Source organism: Adiantum capillus-veneris, chromosome 29 (assembly GCF_014529385.1).
Source record: "Adiantum capillus-veneris isolate H3 chromosome 29, ASM1452938v2, whole genome shotgun sequence".
Lineage (NCBI taxonomy): Eukaryota > Viridiplantae > Streptophyta > Polypodiopsida > Polypodiales > Pteridaceae > Adiantum > Adiantum capillus-veneris.
The window spans coordinates 79,976,215-79,991,479 of record NC_140959.1 but is presented as its reverse complement, the minus strand read 5'-3'; the positions used below and the strand labels follow the sequence as shown (position 1 = coordinate 79,991,479).

At 45.8% G+C, this 15,265-nt stretch overlaps 1 pseudogene across 1 annotated transcript in view; it reads right to left on the bottom strand.

Annotated features, from left to right (window-relative positions):
• LOC147419462 (uncharacterized) overlaps nt 1–15,036 on the bottom strand; it is a 95,626-nt pseudogene extending 80,590 nt beyond the window's left edge. The window contains exon 1 of the transcript XR_015187095.1: nt 14,769–15,036. The product of XR_015187095.1 is annotated as an uncharacterized LOC147419462 (transcript). The remainder of the gene's footprint in view (nt 1–14,768) is intronic.
• Nucleotides 15,037–15,265: the final 229 nt, after the last annotated feature.

Below are 15,265 nucleotides of genomic sequence, written 5' to 3'. Positions count from 1 at the left end.
ATTGAGAAAATACTGCACGAAGACAAAAGTCACTACTTTGACGCAGCTCATCGAGGTAGCAAACACTGGCAATGGTTTGCTCAAGGGAGAAGATTGTGAATTTAACACTGGCGTCAAGGCAGGATCAGGCAAGAAAAATTCAGCCAAGAAGCACGTTCCCAATGAGGCTCCTAAAGGGACTCAGGAGTCGGCCAACGCAGGGAAAGACAACGCTACGGCTGAATCAGAAAAAGGGCCAGCGAAGAAATGGAAAAGACATTTTCCTCGCAAGTCAAAAGAGCAAAAGAAGGTCCTGAGGACAGAAAACAAATGCTTTATATGTGAGCAGCCTGGCCACATTGCTTACAACTGTCCTACCAAGAAAAGGCCAGCTGATTCTGATGACAAGGAAGACAAGAAAGGAAAGAAGCCCATGGCTGGTCTAGTGCCAGATATGGTGGGCGACAAGCCAAATTCAGATGCAAGTGAGCTTTGCAGAGCATGGGGAAAGGTCAGGGATCAAACAGTGCTTATCTTCTTTGATCCAAGTGCCAAAGCCAACTTCATTTCCCCAGAATTGGCTTCAAAGTTGGGAATCAGACCTGAAGAGATGGGGTATACAGCAGAGGCAGGTTTGGCATGTCCTGGCCATACAGAGGCTGTGACACCCATCATTGGAAAGTTGCGTCTACATATCCAGTCCTATGTAGATGCTGAAGAATTTTATATCATGCCACTGGACGGATGTGATGTGTTGTTAGGTATTCCTTGGTTGTTTCGTGTACAGGGAATCATGGATGCCTACAACAAAAAGATCACTGTACAGAGTAGGGGAAAGACTCACATTTTGGATGTAAAGCTTAAAGGGGAGTCTATTCCTACTGTATCAGCTTCTGCTATTACTTCTGTAATGAAAAAGCATCTTTCTGCGTACTTGGTTTTTGCACGTGAAGTGTCAGATTGTGATGAATCAAATTTATCTGTGCTAGATAAACAAAGGTCAATGTTTTTACAACAGTACAGTGACTGCTTTTCCGATTCATTACCGTCTCAATTACAGCCAGAGAGACCCGAGGACCATGCGATAGATTTGGTGCCAGGCAGTAGCCCACCAAATAAGCCTCCGTACAGGGTTAGTGCGGCTCAGCAGAAAGAGATAATGGGCCAAGTACAGGAGTTGTTAGAAAAGGGGCTGATTCAGCCCAGTTCATCTCCATTCTGTTCTCCAGTATTGTTGGTGCAGAAAAAGGATGGCTCATGGCGTATGTGCATCGACTACCGTGCACTGAACAAGAATACCATCAAGAATAGGTTCCCTATACCTAGAATTGATGATATTATGGACAAATTAGAAGGAGCAACTATGTTTAGCAGGATAGATCTGAAGAGTGGGTACCATCAGATCCGCATTAGATCAAAGGATGTGCACAAGACTGCTTTTAGAACAACGTTTGGCCTTTACGAATTTTTAGTGATGCCCTTTGGTCTCACAAATGCTCCTGCTACGTTCAATAGGATGATGGACAGAATTTTCCGTCCACACCAGCAGTTTGTTGGTACATTCTTTGATGACATGATAGTCTACTCAAAGAATGAAGAGGAGCATAGGCATCACTTGGCCATTGTGTTCAAAGAGCTACGCAGTCATAGGTTGCTCATCAATGCAAAGAAAAGTGAGTTTTTTCTGGATGAGATTCACTTTCTGGGACACATTGTCTCAAAGGATGGTGTCAGAATGGATCCTGCAAAAGTTGAAGCGATCAAGTCATGGCCAAATTTGAAGACGGTGCATGATGTCCGAAGCTTTTTGGGACTATGCTCCTATTACAGAAGGCTTATCCGAAATTTCGCTGAGATTGCTTCACCTTTACATGCTCTTCAAAAGAAGGCAGTCACCTTTAGATGGACACAGAAAGAGATTTCAGCTTTTAATCTCTTAAAGGAAAAGATGACTTCAGATCCAGTCATTGTGTTGCCAGATCTTAGGAAGTCATTTGTGGTCCAGTGTGACGCCTGCGGTAGTAGCATTGGTGCAGTGCTAATGCAAGATGGCAGGGTAGTAGCCTATGAGAGCAGAATTTTGCAAGGGCCAGAGATGACTATGCAGGTCTATGAGAAAGAGTTACTGGCTGTGATTCATGCGCTCTTAAGTTGGAAACACTACCTGCTAGGTGCAGATTTCGTTGTCCAAACGGATTATCAGACCTTGCGATACTTCTTGACACAAACAAAGTTATCTGAGAAGCATATGCGATGGGCAAATATTTTGTCCATGTTCCATTTTCAGATTGTGCATGTGGAAGGCAAGAAGAACGTTGTGGCTGATGCCTTGTCAAGGAAGCCACAAATTTCAGCTGTGTCGATTCCTTATCATCATGAACTTGATGATATGAGAGAACAGTATGCAAATGATGAAGATTTTGCAAGGGTCTTTGAGCAGCTAATGCAAGGACAACGTCATGAACACTATCTTCTTAAAGACGGGTTCATGATGATGCATGGCAGATTGTGTGTCACAAAGCCATTGCGACGCAAAGTTATGGAAGAGAGTCATGTCCCACCGTATACAGGGCATCGTGGTATCGATGCTACAGTTAAAGCGGTTCAGACATTCTTCTATTGGCCTACATTGAGAAGGGATGTGGATGCCTTTGTGCGAGAATGCCTAATATGCCAAAAGGTCAAGTTTGACAGGCAAAAGGCACGAGGGTTATTGCAACCACTACCTATTCCAGATAAACCATGGGAAAGTATTGCTATGGATTTTATCTTTGATCTTCCGAGAACGCAGACAGGAAACGATGGTATTTGGACCATTATTTGCAGATTCAGCAAACAGGCTCATTTTATTCCTGTCAGGAAGAAGATAAAGCCAGATCAGATGGCACGCTTGTTTATGAGCAATATTTTCAAGTATCATGGCATGCCACAGTCGATTGTTAGCGACCGTGATCCACGCATGACAAGTTTGTTCTGGAGAGGCTTGTTTGAGAATATGGGCACAACGCTCAAATTCTCTTCGTCATTTCATCCTCAAACAGATGGGCAGTCAGAAGAGGCAAATTCTACTGTCCTAGATCTGCTGAAGTGCTATGTGTCAGAGCATAAAGGAAAGTGGGAGCAGTATTTGCCATTGGTGGAGTATGCATACAATAATACAGTGCATTCATCAACTGGCAAGGCACCCTTTGAGATAGTTGAAAGTGGCAAGAAAGTTCCTCCCATACTGCATACAAAGGACAAGATATTTGAAGCAGATAAGTATGTTCAGGACATGGATGAAATGTACAAGAAGGTCAAAGTGGCCTTAGAAAGGACTCAGGCAAAGCAAAAGAAAGCAGCTGATCGTCACCGTCGTGAAGTGGTATATTCACTTGGCGATTGGGTGCTTTTACGCTTTGAAAAGGCAAGGTTAAAGAAGATGAAGGGCAAGGAAAGACTGTTTCCAAAGCTCAGCATGCGTTACTATGGGCCTTTTCAAGTATGCGACGTAATCAGTGATGTTGCATATAGGTTGAAATTGCCTGACAGTTGGAAGATTCACAATGCGTTTCATGTGAGTCTTCTCAGACCCTATGTGGGTGATGTGCCAGAAGATATGCCAGCTGAAGATCAGCCAGAAGTCGAGGAACTTGACGAGATCTTGGTCCCTGAACAGATTTTGGCACACAAAGAAAGGAAAGTGAAAGGCAAGGTTGCTAGGCGTTACTTGGTAAAGTTCAGAAACTATCCACCAATGGATGCTAAGTGGATGGAAGAAGGTGAACTTGCAGAGTCACCAACTGTGTTATCACTTTACCTTGAAGCCTTCGGTTTGCAACCTACCTTGACCCCTTGAGTTTCAAAGCTAAATGGATTGTCAGTGTGACAATGGCTTCTGAAACAAATGATGTACATGGTATTTAAAGTGAGCTCAAATCAAATACCTGTTACATGAATGTTAGAGCTGTACAGATTGTCAGTTTGGCAATTGCTCTTATGGAATGTCCAAAAGTTTGGTTAGTGCTATAGAAGTGAGTATTTCTTGTCAGTTTGTCAAGGATACAGTGATTGCTTCTATTGAAGAGTACATGTGTAACTGCATACTTAAACTGTCGGTTTGGGTATGCTCGAAAGTGTTACGGGATCCAACGTGTACTATAAGACAGTGGCAAAATGTGCAGCTACCATTTTGTCATTGGAAAGTTAGTGACTCAAAGCAATGGCACAGTGCGCAGCTACCACTATGTCATTGGGACAGGGTTCACACGCAGGCAATACATGAGTCGACGAGGTGTTGAATACACCAGGGTTGACAATGAGCATGTATGTGTCGTATATGTGTCAACAGGTGTTGAATACATCAGTGTTGACAGTGAGCATGTACGACATAGATGCAAACGAGGACGTTTGAGATTTCAAGAGGGGGGTATGTCACCAGCGTGTGACTACTATCTATCCTTTTTGTTGATTTCTTTCTTATTATCTATTTACTTTCACTTTTTGGAAACACCCCTCGGGAAATCTAACTGCCCTGCATTGCATAGCTAGTGTGGAACTGTCCAGAGGGAGTCCAGGCCTGAGGGCAAGAGAGCACTAAGGTTGGACAAGGACTATGGTTAGCCAAGTGGGGTCATTGACTAGCCAAAGTGGAATCCTTTGCTACAGAGGCTACATTTCAGTTCTGGATGTGGCCGCAGTGTACAAAGAGGGTCGGATGACCTAGAAAGATACAATGGCAGCATCTCCTAAAATTTAGGGAACTGCTATTTTGGGACCTGAAAATGTCTTCGCGTCATTACGTGCAGTTTGACATGAGGATCATTTTGTTACTCTGTGGCCAAGTCAACAGAGGCTGCAGGTGAGATATTTTTAGACCCGAGGGTCTAAAGCGGGAAAATGCACAAATGAGTGACACTTGGCACTCTTAGGCCAGTTTACTACTTATAGAGAAGGCAAAAACGTGATTTATAGCTGGGAGGCTCATTTTGCAAGTCTCTGTCACAGGTTAAGAGCTATGGAGTGTTTGCTTTCCCTCTTATGTACAGTGCGGTGCCAGGAGTGATGCCCTGAACGCTACGCACTGCCCTCTCTCTCCCCTTTGGCAGTATGTTATGCCCCTCTAGTGGGCTCTTCATTTGACCAATGTACAGTTGTGTGGGTTCATGCGCGATTGCCGAGGCAAGAGCCTCTTGTACAGTTACTGGATTAGCTAGCGGCTAATCCCCCCGCAGGTACAGGTGAATTCGGAGAGGTTTCACGCCAGAAATCTCGTCCGATTCAAAGGGCAAGTAGCCCTACAGGAGCGGGAGCTCGAGGACTTGCTACGGATGCGACCGGCACGCGAAACGGAGCCCGAAACAGTAAATTACAGCCTGCTGTGTATTTTTGCAGGTTTAGGGTTTTGGCCCTAAACAGACCCTAATACCCCCAGGAGGTTCAGGGACGCAAGGGGACCGCTGTACAGGTGATCTGGCGCATTTTCAGGGCTGAAAACAGAGAATTCAGCGTGCTGCAGATTCTCGCCAGGTTTTGCAAAGTGCCCGTATGCGTCGGGAAAGTCGGCCAATGCGTGGGAATACTGACTGTGAAGGGTTCTAGTACAGTTATGCTGCCGAAATCGGGCTGGAACAGTGGAAATTCAGCCGAGTTTGTGCGGGGCAGCTTGTAGGAACCACAGCGTTTATTCCCTCTTTTGAACAATAAAGAAATACCGAAAGGGGCGCCTAAGTTAGGGGCCAATCTGGTGTCCGTCTACTCATACAGGTGCAATCTAGCAGCCTGTATCCCTCTCCCCTTTGTTGTGTCTTGAAAGTACAGGTAAAATAGACGACTAATAATGGGTGAAAGCTAAATCAAGGTTTGAAGTTAAGTGTACCGCCCTTTTTGGATTGAACAGGCCGGTTTCACCAAGTTGCATCAGTTTCCATGCATCGTCATTGTACCACTTTGTGCAATCATAAGTAGACCACTCTCGCCGACGAGAGTGGGGCCTTCGGAGGAGGGTTTTACAACGTCTCTGGTGTCATATCTCTCTTCTCTCTCTATCTCTCAATCTCATACACTTGCACGCACAGTGTCCATTCACTTTGTTGTGATCATAGCATTCTCTCGTTAAGAACGGAAGGCTCTACCTTCCATAAGAACAAAAGGAACCTTGAGCACAATTCGGAGCACTCATCTTGAGCAAAGCGCAAACATTCATTCTGCTGCACCTAATATTGGCATCAGAGCTTTGGCAGTGTTCTGTATCACTCAAGGGAAGAACCTCAAGAATCACAAGAATTTCTTTTGCGTGTTGCGGTCGCACGAACCCAAGTTCGCTTGGGCGTGTTGATTCCTAATCGTGTTTTTGAAGAGTGACAGGAATCCCAGGAAAGAAGGGCTTGTCCAGCCTCCCCTTGTGTCTCTTTTCACTCATTGAGAGCAGACCGTGCACTTAGCGGCCGGCCAATCGACGTGAGGTGGGAAAAAGGAACCTTGGTGTGAGCGCAAGGCCGCCAAGGGGTGCGCCCGCAGAAAAGAGTAGAACTCGGGTGAAGAGAAGATCCTCCTCAAACGCCATTTGCAAGCAAAAGAAAACCTCAAGAACCTCAAGACCCTCAAGAACCCAAGTTCCTCGTGAACTTAAGAACCAAAGATCATAGTGCATGGTCGTCACCCGAAGCGGAATGGATACTTCGCATACAGGTGATGAGCATGAGAAAGGCGACGAAGGATTCTGCCCACCAGGAGATTTTTCCAACCCTCTCCCTTCGCCATCTACGCCACGAGTTGGACCCACGTCTATGGAGGCGATGGTCAAGTCGATGTTGGACATGATGGCACAACAACAAGAAACGAATCGAGTTGCGTTGGCACAACTCGCAAGCAAAGCAGAACAACAAGAAGCTAAGGACCGTGAGCGCGACGAAAGAAACGCAAGACTTGCCGCACAACAAGAAGAAAATCGCCTTGCTTTAGAACGCAAACGCGACACACGGAAAGAAAGAAAAGAACTAAGAAAGGAAGAAACGGCACCACGAAGCGCGGCCTTGGAGATCGAGCGAGAGGCTCAAAGAAAACTACGAACTCAAGAATTGGTTCGACAGGTACTTACCTCAAAATCCGAACCACCCAAGGATCGTGGGAGTTCATCAAGTGACGCAAGCCACGATTCGGATTCCAACAACCCGGTCACAGAGAAGTTGACTTTCAGTAAGTATGACAGTAAGATGGATGCTACGGTTATTCATTCTTGGTTGCATCAATTTAATGCTTATTTTGCGACAACTAAGAACGGGAAAAGTTTTGACGGCAGCTACGTACCTTGCCGGTGATGCCATAAATTGGTACCACGCATACCAAAGAGGCACAGCTAGCCGCGCACCTAGAGGAAGCCGACGAATTCACGCCCCTCTCTTTTAGTTGGGCTGATTTCCAAGACAAGCTCAAGGCGCGGTTTATGCCACCTCATTACCTTGCACGATTGAAGGACGATTGCGCGCTCTCAAGCAGAATGGTATGCCGGTTATGTCTTTCTCTAATCGTGTTTTGCAGCTAGGTACCCAATTACGCAACTCGGATGATGAACACAAAGAGGCATTCCTTTTTGGGTTAGACGACTATAACAAGTTTGATGTAGAAGTCTTCGATCCAATCGATCTCAACAACGCGGTAGCGATTGCTCTCGCACAGGAGATGAAGCACAACAAGGGAAAGCCTAAGGAGAACAAGACGTCCACAAGTACCTCGCAGACTTCTCAGAACCCTCAGAACGGTAAGAATGGTAACTCTTCTCACCAATCTTCCAACAGTCTCTCGGAAAAGCATTCTTCCAATGAATCTAAGGGTAAGGCTAACACAATTGCTAAACCTAAGCTTACTCCATATGAAAAGATAGCACAAGGAATTGTAGGGGGATACATCACGTCGGGAGAGCAAAGCACTTATTCTAAGGAAGGTCGTTGTTTTCATTGTCACATTAAGGGTCACATAAAAAGAACATGTCCTAAGCTTGAATCGAATGAATCTAAAGAATCAACAGAATCCACTTCCTCTCTCAACGCAATTAATGATAACACGAGTGTGCCCCAAGTTTCTCATGACCCTCCCATTGATGATTCTCTTATTAAATGTTATGGTCATACGTCGGGGCAGCGTTTTGTCATATTGTTTGACCCAGGTAGTATGCATGATGTGATCAGTCACTCTCTTGTTGAGAGAGCCGGCCTCGAAGTTAGTCCGAGATCTCCTATCGAGGTCTCTGGCTTTCTTCCCGGTATGGACACTCTCATCACGGAGGAGTGCCTTGATGTGTTGTTTGCAATTCAAAATGCTGCCTTCACTAGAAGATTTGTAGTTTCTCCTCTCTCAAGATGTGATATGATTTTGGGCATTCGATGGTTTCGTGATACTAACCCTCTCACTGATTGGGAGGCTAACACTTTCACTCTCAATGCCAAAAGTGCTTCTCCCATTGTCATTCATGGAGAGGACATTGTTCATTCTCCATCTCTCATTGCTAATATGCATGACAGGGTTTAAAGGATTCAGGAGAAGGAGACTCTCTCAATCTTTTTTTCTCCAAAGCATGACACACAGGATTTGCATGATTGTGAGCAGCATGATGATTTGGATAATAATGATGAGCATGATGATTTACATAATCAAGATGTGATTTCTCACAAGCATGATGATTTGCATGATCAAGAGGTGATCTCTCACAAGCATGATGACTTGCATGAAGATGACCTGATTGTTCACAAGGATGATGTGTTAGTTGATGCTTTTTCTAGCGAAGCTAACATCGTTGCAGATTCGACCAATCACGAAGGATCGATCTTGGCTCTTGAGCCTAGGTCCAAAGAACCCCATCAGAAAGAACCGATCTTGGCTCTCGAGCCTAGGTCCAAAGAACCCTTACAGGAAGTATTATGTGTTCGCATGATTGATACGCACGCATTGTTCGAATGTTTCATTCGTGATCGTTTCTTGTATTTTAGTCAGCATCTTTATGTGATCCCTTTTCCTAGGCATGACATATTGTATGTTGAGCACGTTTCTCTCATGGATGAGCACGAATGTATGCGGATTTCTCACGAAAAGCTGAAAAGTATGCATTCAAGGAAGTCACATTCCGTGTCTCTTCCTTGGCACGACACTGTTGTAGAACGAGCACATGAAAATATGAGCACCAAGCATAGGCATTTCCGTTGTGAATTGCCAAGTTGATTGCTCTAGATCAAAAGAGAAAGATTCGATCTCATTGTTTGCGTGTGTGTGGTGAACGGTTTGGCATTCCGTGTCTTTGTTCATCTACATTGCATGCACAGTCTTTTAGAAAGACAAGATTTTTTCCACTCACTTTACATGGAATAGGTATGTTCATGGTTGTGTTGGAAGTGGTTTCAGGAATTTTCAGCCATGGAGATTCTTGAAGAAGAAAGAAGCATGACTCTCGACAAAGTCGAAGCATCGAAGGAGCCATAGAAGACTTTGTGTCGCTTTCGGCGTGGCCCAGAGAAGCAAGCGTTGCAGACCTTTATGAAGTTCAAGTACCGCACGACCCACACATCAGAGTGGGCCGGCGAAGAGTCCCTTCCAGGATTCCAGATGCTAATGGCGATCTCCCTCGACGCCATACAGTTCGGTACAAGTACCTCACTTTGAAAAGGAGGGGATGTCACGTGACACATCCAACCCTATGTGTCAGTGGACAAGCTACAACATCACAGGGTTCAGTCAGTCCAGTCAGTCTAGATTAGAGGTGATCTGGCACTTTTGTGAGTCTATTCGTAGACCGTGCATGCCCAGTCACTTAGCATAGATGCATATCCTCTGGTTGCACATAGCATGATCATCAATATTCCCATCAGAATCCATTAGAATCAGTTAGGGGATTTTTCCAGTGCATTTAGCCTATTTTCCCTATTTTTGACATTTTTCACTTATTAATTGAAGTGACTTTCCAACAAAAGTAGGTAGAGCAATTTTGCTAAGAAAATATATAAGCAAACCAAAGCTAGCACTCTTTGGCAGATGAGCAAGGAGCACAACAGGCCCTCAGGCAGCAGGTACTCCCTCTCTCTCAGCAAGAACCCCGCAGCACCCCCAACCTTGGCATTTTCCATCCCCTAAGCCTAGCGTTTTTGGTCATCACCATCACCTCTCCCTAGCCTGGCGTTTTCAGCTTTGCTTCATCGCCAACATCCCCACAGGTCTAGCGTTTTCACTAACGCTACAAGTCAAGTTCAGCGTTTTCATTTTCAGCCGAATGTGAAGCCATTGTACCAAAGTTTTCAGCATTCATGAACAGCAGCAGATTCAGCCCTAGACATTGCAGAAGATCATCATTTTCAACATCTTAAAACGCAGCCAAATCAGCGTTTTCAGCCACCCCGAATCAGTCCCAGATTTTCAGCCATAGCGTTTTATGGACATCAGATAGAAGACCGCAGATTTCAGCCCTTAAGTCGTCGTCGCCATTCCCGTCGTCGTCACCGGCATAGTCCCAAGTTGCATCAGTTTCCATGCATCGTCATTGTACCACTTTGTGCAATCGTAAGTAGACCACTCTCGCCGACGAGAGTGGGGCCTTCGGAGGAGGGTTTTACGTCGTCTCTGGTGTTGTATCTCTCTTCTCTCTCTATCTCTTAGTCTCATACACTTGCACGCACAATGTCCATTCACTTTGTTGTGATCATAGCATTCTCTCATTAAGAACGGAAGGCTCTACCTTCCATAAGAACAAAAGGAACCTTGAGCACAGTTCGGAGCACTCATCTTGAGCAAAGCACAAACATTCATTTCGCTGCACTAACAATAGGAGTGTCTAGAAGCCTAGGAGGATTAATATCGGTAATTTTTTAGCATGTTCGTAGGACCTGCATATCCGGACAAGTCCATTAGATTAGGTTTTCCAGTTTTGGAACCCTCTTGCATAAATGGTTTGTAGAAATACCTGCCTGAACATGCACGCCCTTCTAGAGGCTCACAAGGGTGCCACGCTAAGTCCTACGGTAGACTACGGCTAATGCTAGACTGTAACAGAAGCTTGTCCATGTGGTGCAAGTGCAGTGCACACATGGCATCCCCCTGTTAAAGGTGAGACACAACTGTCAAACTTTTACCTGTGGATACTTACTGTACTTCTGATGCCGAAGGCTTCTGATGCTTGTGGATGCATAAACCGATGAAAGTTCCTCCAAACTTGTGGATATTGCGGATGTAGGTACTCATGCGATGTAGACACTGGCCAACCGAGTTACTAGGTAGCCTTACTATTGTCGTTGAATACCAGCCTTAATGTTGGCTCTGCCTTGCGAGCAAGTGATACAACTCGAATAGTCCTGCTGTGAAAACCATTGCGGGTAAAGATGAAAGGTAAGGGTGCTCGGAGGTATTTCCCATGGTTCCATGTGGATGGAAGTGGATGCACGCTACATGTGAATGCGAATGCAGAAGAGGGTTAGGGATCCTTGCACCAACTCCTTCTATATCCGCATACGAGGCAAGTAGATCTTTGTACTCAAGATCTGGATTTTCGTGTATCCGATGTCGATCTTCATTCAAAGACATAGCGATGAAGACGGGAGCGCGCCTGATGCGCGGTGGACTAAGGGTGGGAGTGGCTAATAAGTCCAGGGCAAGGACGCGAAGATTCTTTGAAAAAAAAAAAATTGAGAGAGGTTCTTTGAGTTCTTGATTTTGCTTGGGTTCTTGGTGGTTCTTCCCTTGAGTTCGTGAAGCCGAAGCATGCACAGAGTACCACTATCAGGTGCAACGGAAGTGTCTAAGGATTAAGCTCGGATCTAGTACTCCGCACAAACACAAGGTTACTTTACTTCACTTGAAAAGAGAAACTGACCTGGACACAATGAAGGAGAGAGAGACAGATAGAGGGAGAAAAGAGACGACACTCCATGTCGGGTCCCAACCACCGTCAAGGGCCCCCTTGCTCTGTTGCCAAAGCAAGTACTTGCTTTTATTACTAGCACAATGTTGTTACAATGAACTTAAATGCTGAGATGTTGAGAGGTACTTGTTGTAGATATGTGGTACTGCGAGGCTAAGGATTGGATGCTAAAAACGCTAGGGAGCTCTCACTGGAATCTGCAACTCGTTGACGATAAGGGCTGAAATCTGCTATCGTTGAGAAACACTGATAGGGGAGGCTGAGATCCGCTGATGCTAATGCTAGAAATGCTAATGATACTGGGCTGGAAACGCTGATCTACTGGTGCTGAAAACGCTATGGATCTGGAAGTGTTGGCGATGAGGTTCTGATGGAAAGACGCTAATGATTGCGGATACTTGTACTGCAAGTGCTGCCGGTGCTGGTATTGCTCCTTACTTCTTGCCTTCTGAGGAGAAACCCCCAGGTCACATATAATACCAAGGAAAAGCTGGGTCGAGCAGCATAGATCTAGCCCCACGACCTTGGGAATAAAACGTTGAAAATGTCACTTATTACTGTTTGACTTAAGGGACTGTTCACATGTCTGAATGTTGAAATGACTATACTGTGCAAGAGAGGGTAATGCAACTACGACTATGACCTACCTGAACATGCACGTCATGCTAGAGGCTCACAAGGGTGCCAGCATAGGTCCTAAGCTAGACTACGACTGTCACTAGACTGTAGCAGAAGCTTGTCCACGTGACGCAAGTGCAGTGCGCATGTGACATTGTGATCCTACATTCCCAACCACATCCGTTGCAGATACGAGGATTCATCTAGAGCTTCCATCATACAACAATCTAATCGAAGCCCCAAGAGGAGCCTCTATCTTTGAGGAGTTATTTGGTGGTTTCATAAGACATCATACAGAGGACTTGCCATCGTTGGTGGGCATTCCAAAGGATATCCATCTTCACCTCCCATCGGCATTGCTCTCTCCAATCTTCCTGCATAGGGGCAACATAGGCTGGCCAGTAACCTTCGCGGACATCAGCGTTTGCATATTCAACCATTCGCTCTACGAGCATCCATCCTGTTTGCAATTTGCTTCACATCATCCAAGTTGGGGCGGCAAAGACTGGCCAACCAACAAGGGAATCGTTGATCCAAGGGCAGTCCATTGGTTGCCAGTAGATGTATCATCACCATCCCTGTCTTTTGGACCTTTTGGACATTTCCACATCACCCGAGGGAGCCTCTCTCTCAAAAGTAGCCATGGAGGAAATCATCTAGAAGGCTATTCATTTGAGGTCACCTTATGGCATGCATGAAGTTCGATACCCATAAGTAGGAGGGGATGTCACGTACACATGGCTCTGTGTGCCACGTGGACATGCTTCATTGACTTCGTGAGCCAATTTTGCACCTATCCCTAGATATAGAATCCTAGGAGGATAGTACCAGCAATTTTGTGAGCTTGTTCACGCGACCTACATATTTTTGAGCAGATTGGACGGATGTAAAAGTATCTTCAAATTCGGCCTATTGCTCAAATTCGGCCTATTGATCTGCCCACTGCCCTCTCTGACCGACTTTGTAAGGCCGTCTTCCCAAGCACCAAGGCACCAAGGCACCAAGGCACCCCAAGCAAGCCAACCCCTTACGAGGGGGTGCTATCCCACAAGCCCACTGCACCAAGTATCCGAGCCCTTTAAGGGCGTGCTCCCACCGAGCTGCAGCAAAGCCAAAGCCATCAAACTTCAAAGCCTTAACAAGGCTACTCAAAGGGGGTTTTCCCACCTGCAAAGCACCACTACAAAGCAATAACCTGTTGGCAGCCCACAGTCCGGCAACAAGGCAGGTTTCCCAACAGGGCTCTGATACCATGTCAAAGTTGACGATGCGAAAGCGTAGAGCAACGGAGAGAGAGAGAGAGAGAGAGAGAGAGAGACTGTTGAACCAACCAACCTTGGCAATGAATGGGGGCAAGGTGGTGCTTATATACTCACATTAGCAAATTGCCTTACCCAAACTTTGACAAATAAAATAAATACTGGGATCACATTGGGCTATTCACTTGAGATGCTATAACTTTAACACATCAATATGTTGTTTTCTTTCCTCTTTGTGTGTGTGTGTGTGTGTGGTTGCGGGCATGTTTGTAAGTAGGCAAGTGAGTGTGTGACAATGTGTGTATGATGCATGTCGAGTAGATGTGTTTCTACACGTGCGTAAGATGGGCGTTTGCATGTGGTAGCCCGCAGGCCTCCCTCTTTCTTACTATAAACACGCCGTGTTCTGAGAAAAGCATTAGGCAGAGACAAGGCGCAGGCATAGGGGTGTACATCCTCCGTGGATTGCATACACTGGGAGAGAGAAATCTTAGCCTCTGCCGCACCCTCCACAAATTGGGCACCCCCCCCCCACCCCCACCCCTCGCGGAAATCGCTTGCTGCCACTTCCTTTTCAGCGGAATTTCGGGCTGTGCACCAGCACCTTTCATTGGGCAAATTCTCTGGTCTTCAGTCTCGGCAAGGATTACCACCGGCTTTTGTGAACTGGGGAGGCAGAGGCAGGAGAGGAAGGTTGCTTTTGCTGCCACCTACGTCTTAACCCAGCCTTAGTTAAAAGGCTTAGATCCTTGATCAAGACATTACGAAAAATCTCGCCTGTGCAAGAAGAGGTCAGCCGTGGTAGAAAAGAGTAGCCACTGAGCAACATGATGGAAATGTCAGCGTGAGTGAGCAACAATGGCGGGCTGTTCCACACCGCTTTATTTGCCCTGCCTAGTGTAATTTCAGCACGTCCTGTACTCTTTTTTTTCTACATGCGTACACTCATTTCTTTGTTACCAACTTGTACTCATTTCGCAAACTGAGTAAAGAACAGAAAGACTAGCTATGTACCGCAGAGTGGCATGAATGCTTACATGCAGTGCCACTAGCGACGCGAGAGGCAGGAGTGGAGGAGTAGTTGTCGACGTCGAGGCTAAGCAGTGAGACAGAGAGACCCGCATTGTCGTAAAATCCAAGAGCCTGCGCCACAAAGAAGCCCACATGGTTTGTGTTGGGCGTCCAGTCTAGAGCCACCACCACTCTCTGCTTCTCATCCGCCATGGTTCCTTCTCAAGCTCCCTTCTCTCGCTCTTGTCAAGCAAGTCGTACCAAAAAGTCACACTTGGGCGACGGACCAGAGCTCACGTGTGATTGCAATTTCCGGGGAGAGTTACCAAAATACCCCTCTAATTTATGGAAAATTCCCAAAATACCCCTCAAATTTCAAAAATTCCCAAAGAACCCCCAATATTTTGTCATAAAATCCCAAACTGCCCTCCAAATTTTCCAAAATTCCCAAAATACCCCTGGTCTTGAGATTAAATTTCTCTAAAGATTTTTTTTTTGGTAGCTTTTAATAAGAAGAGTGAGT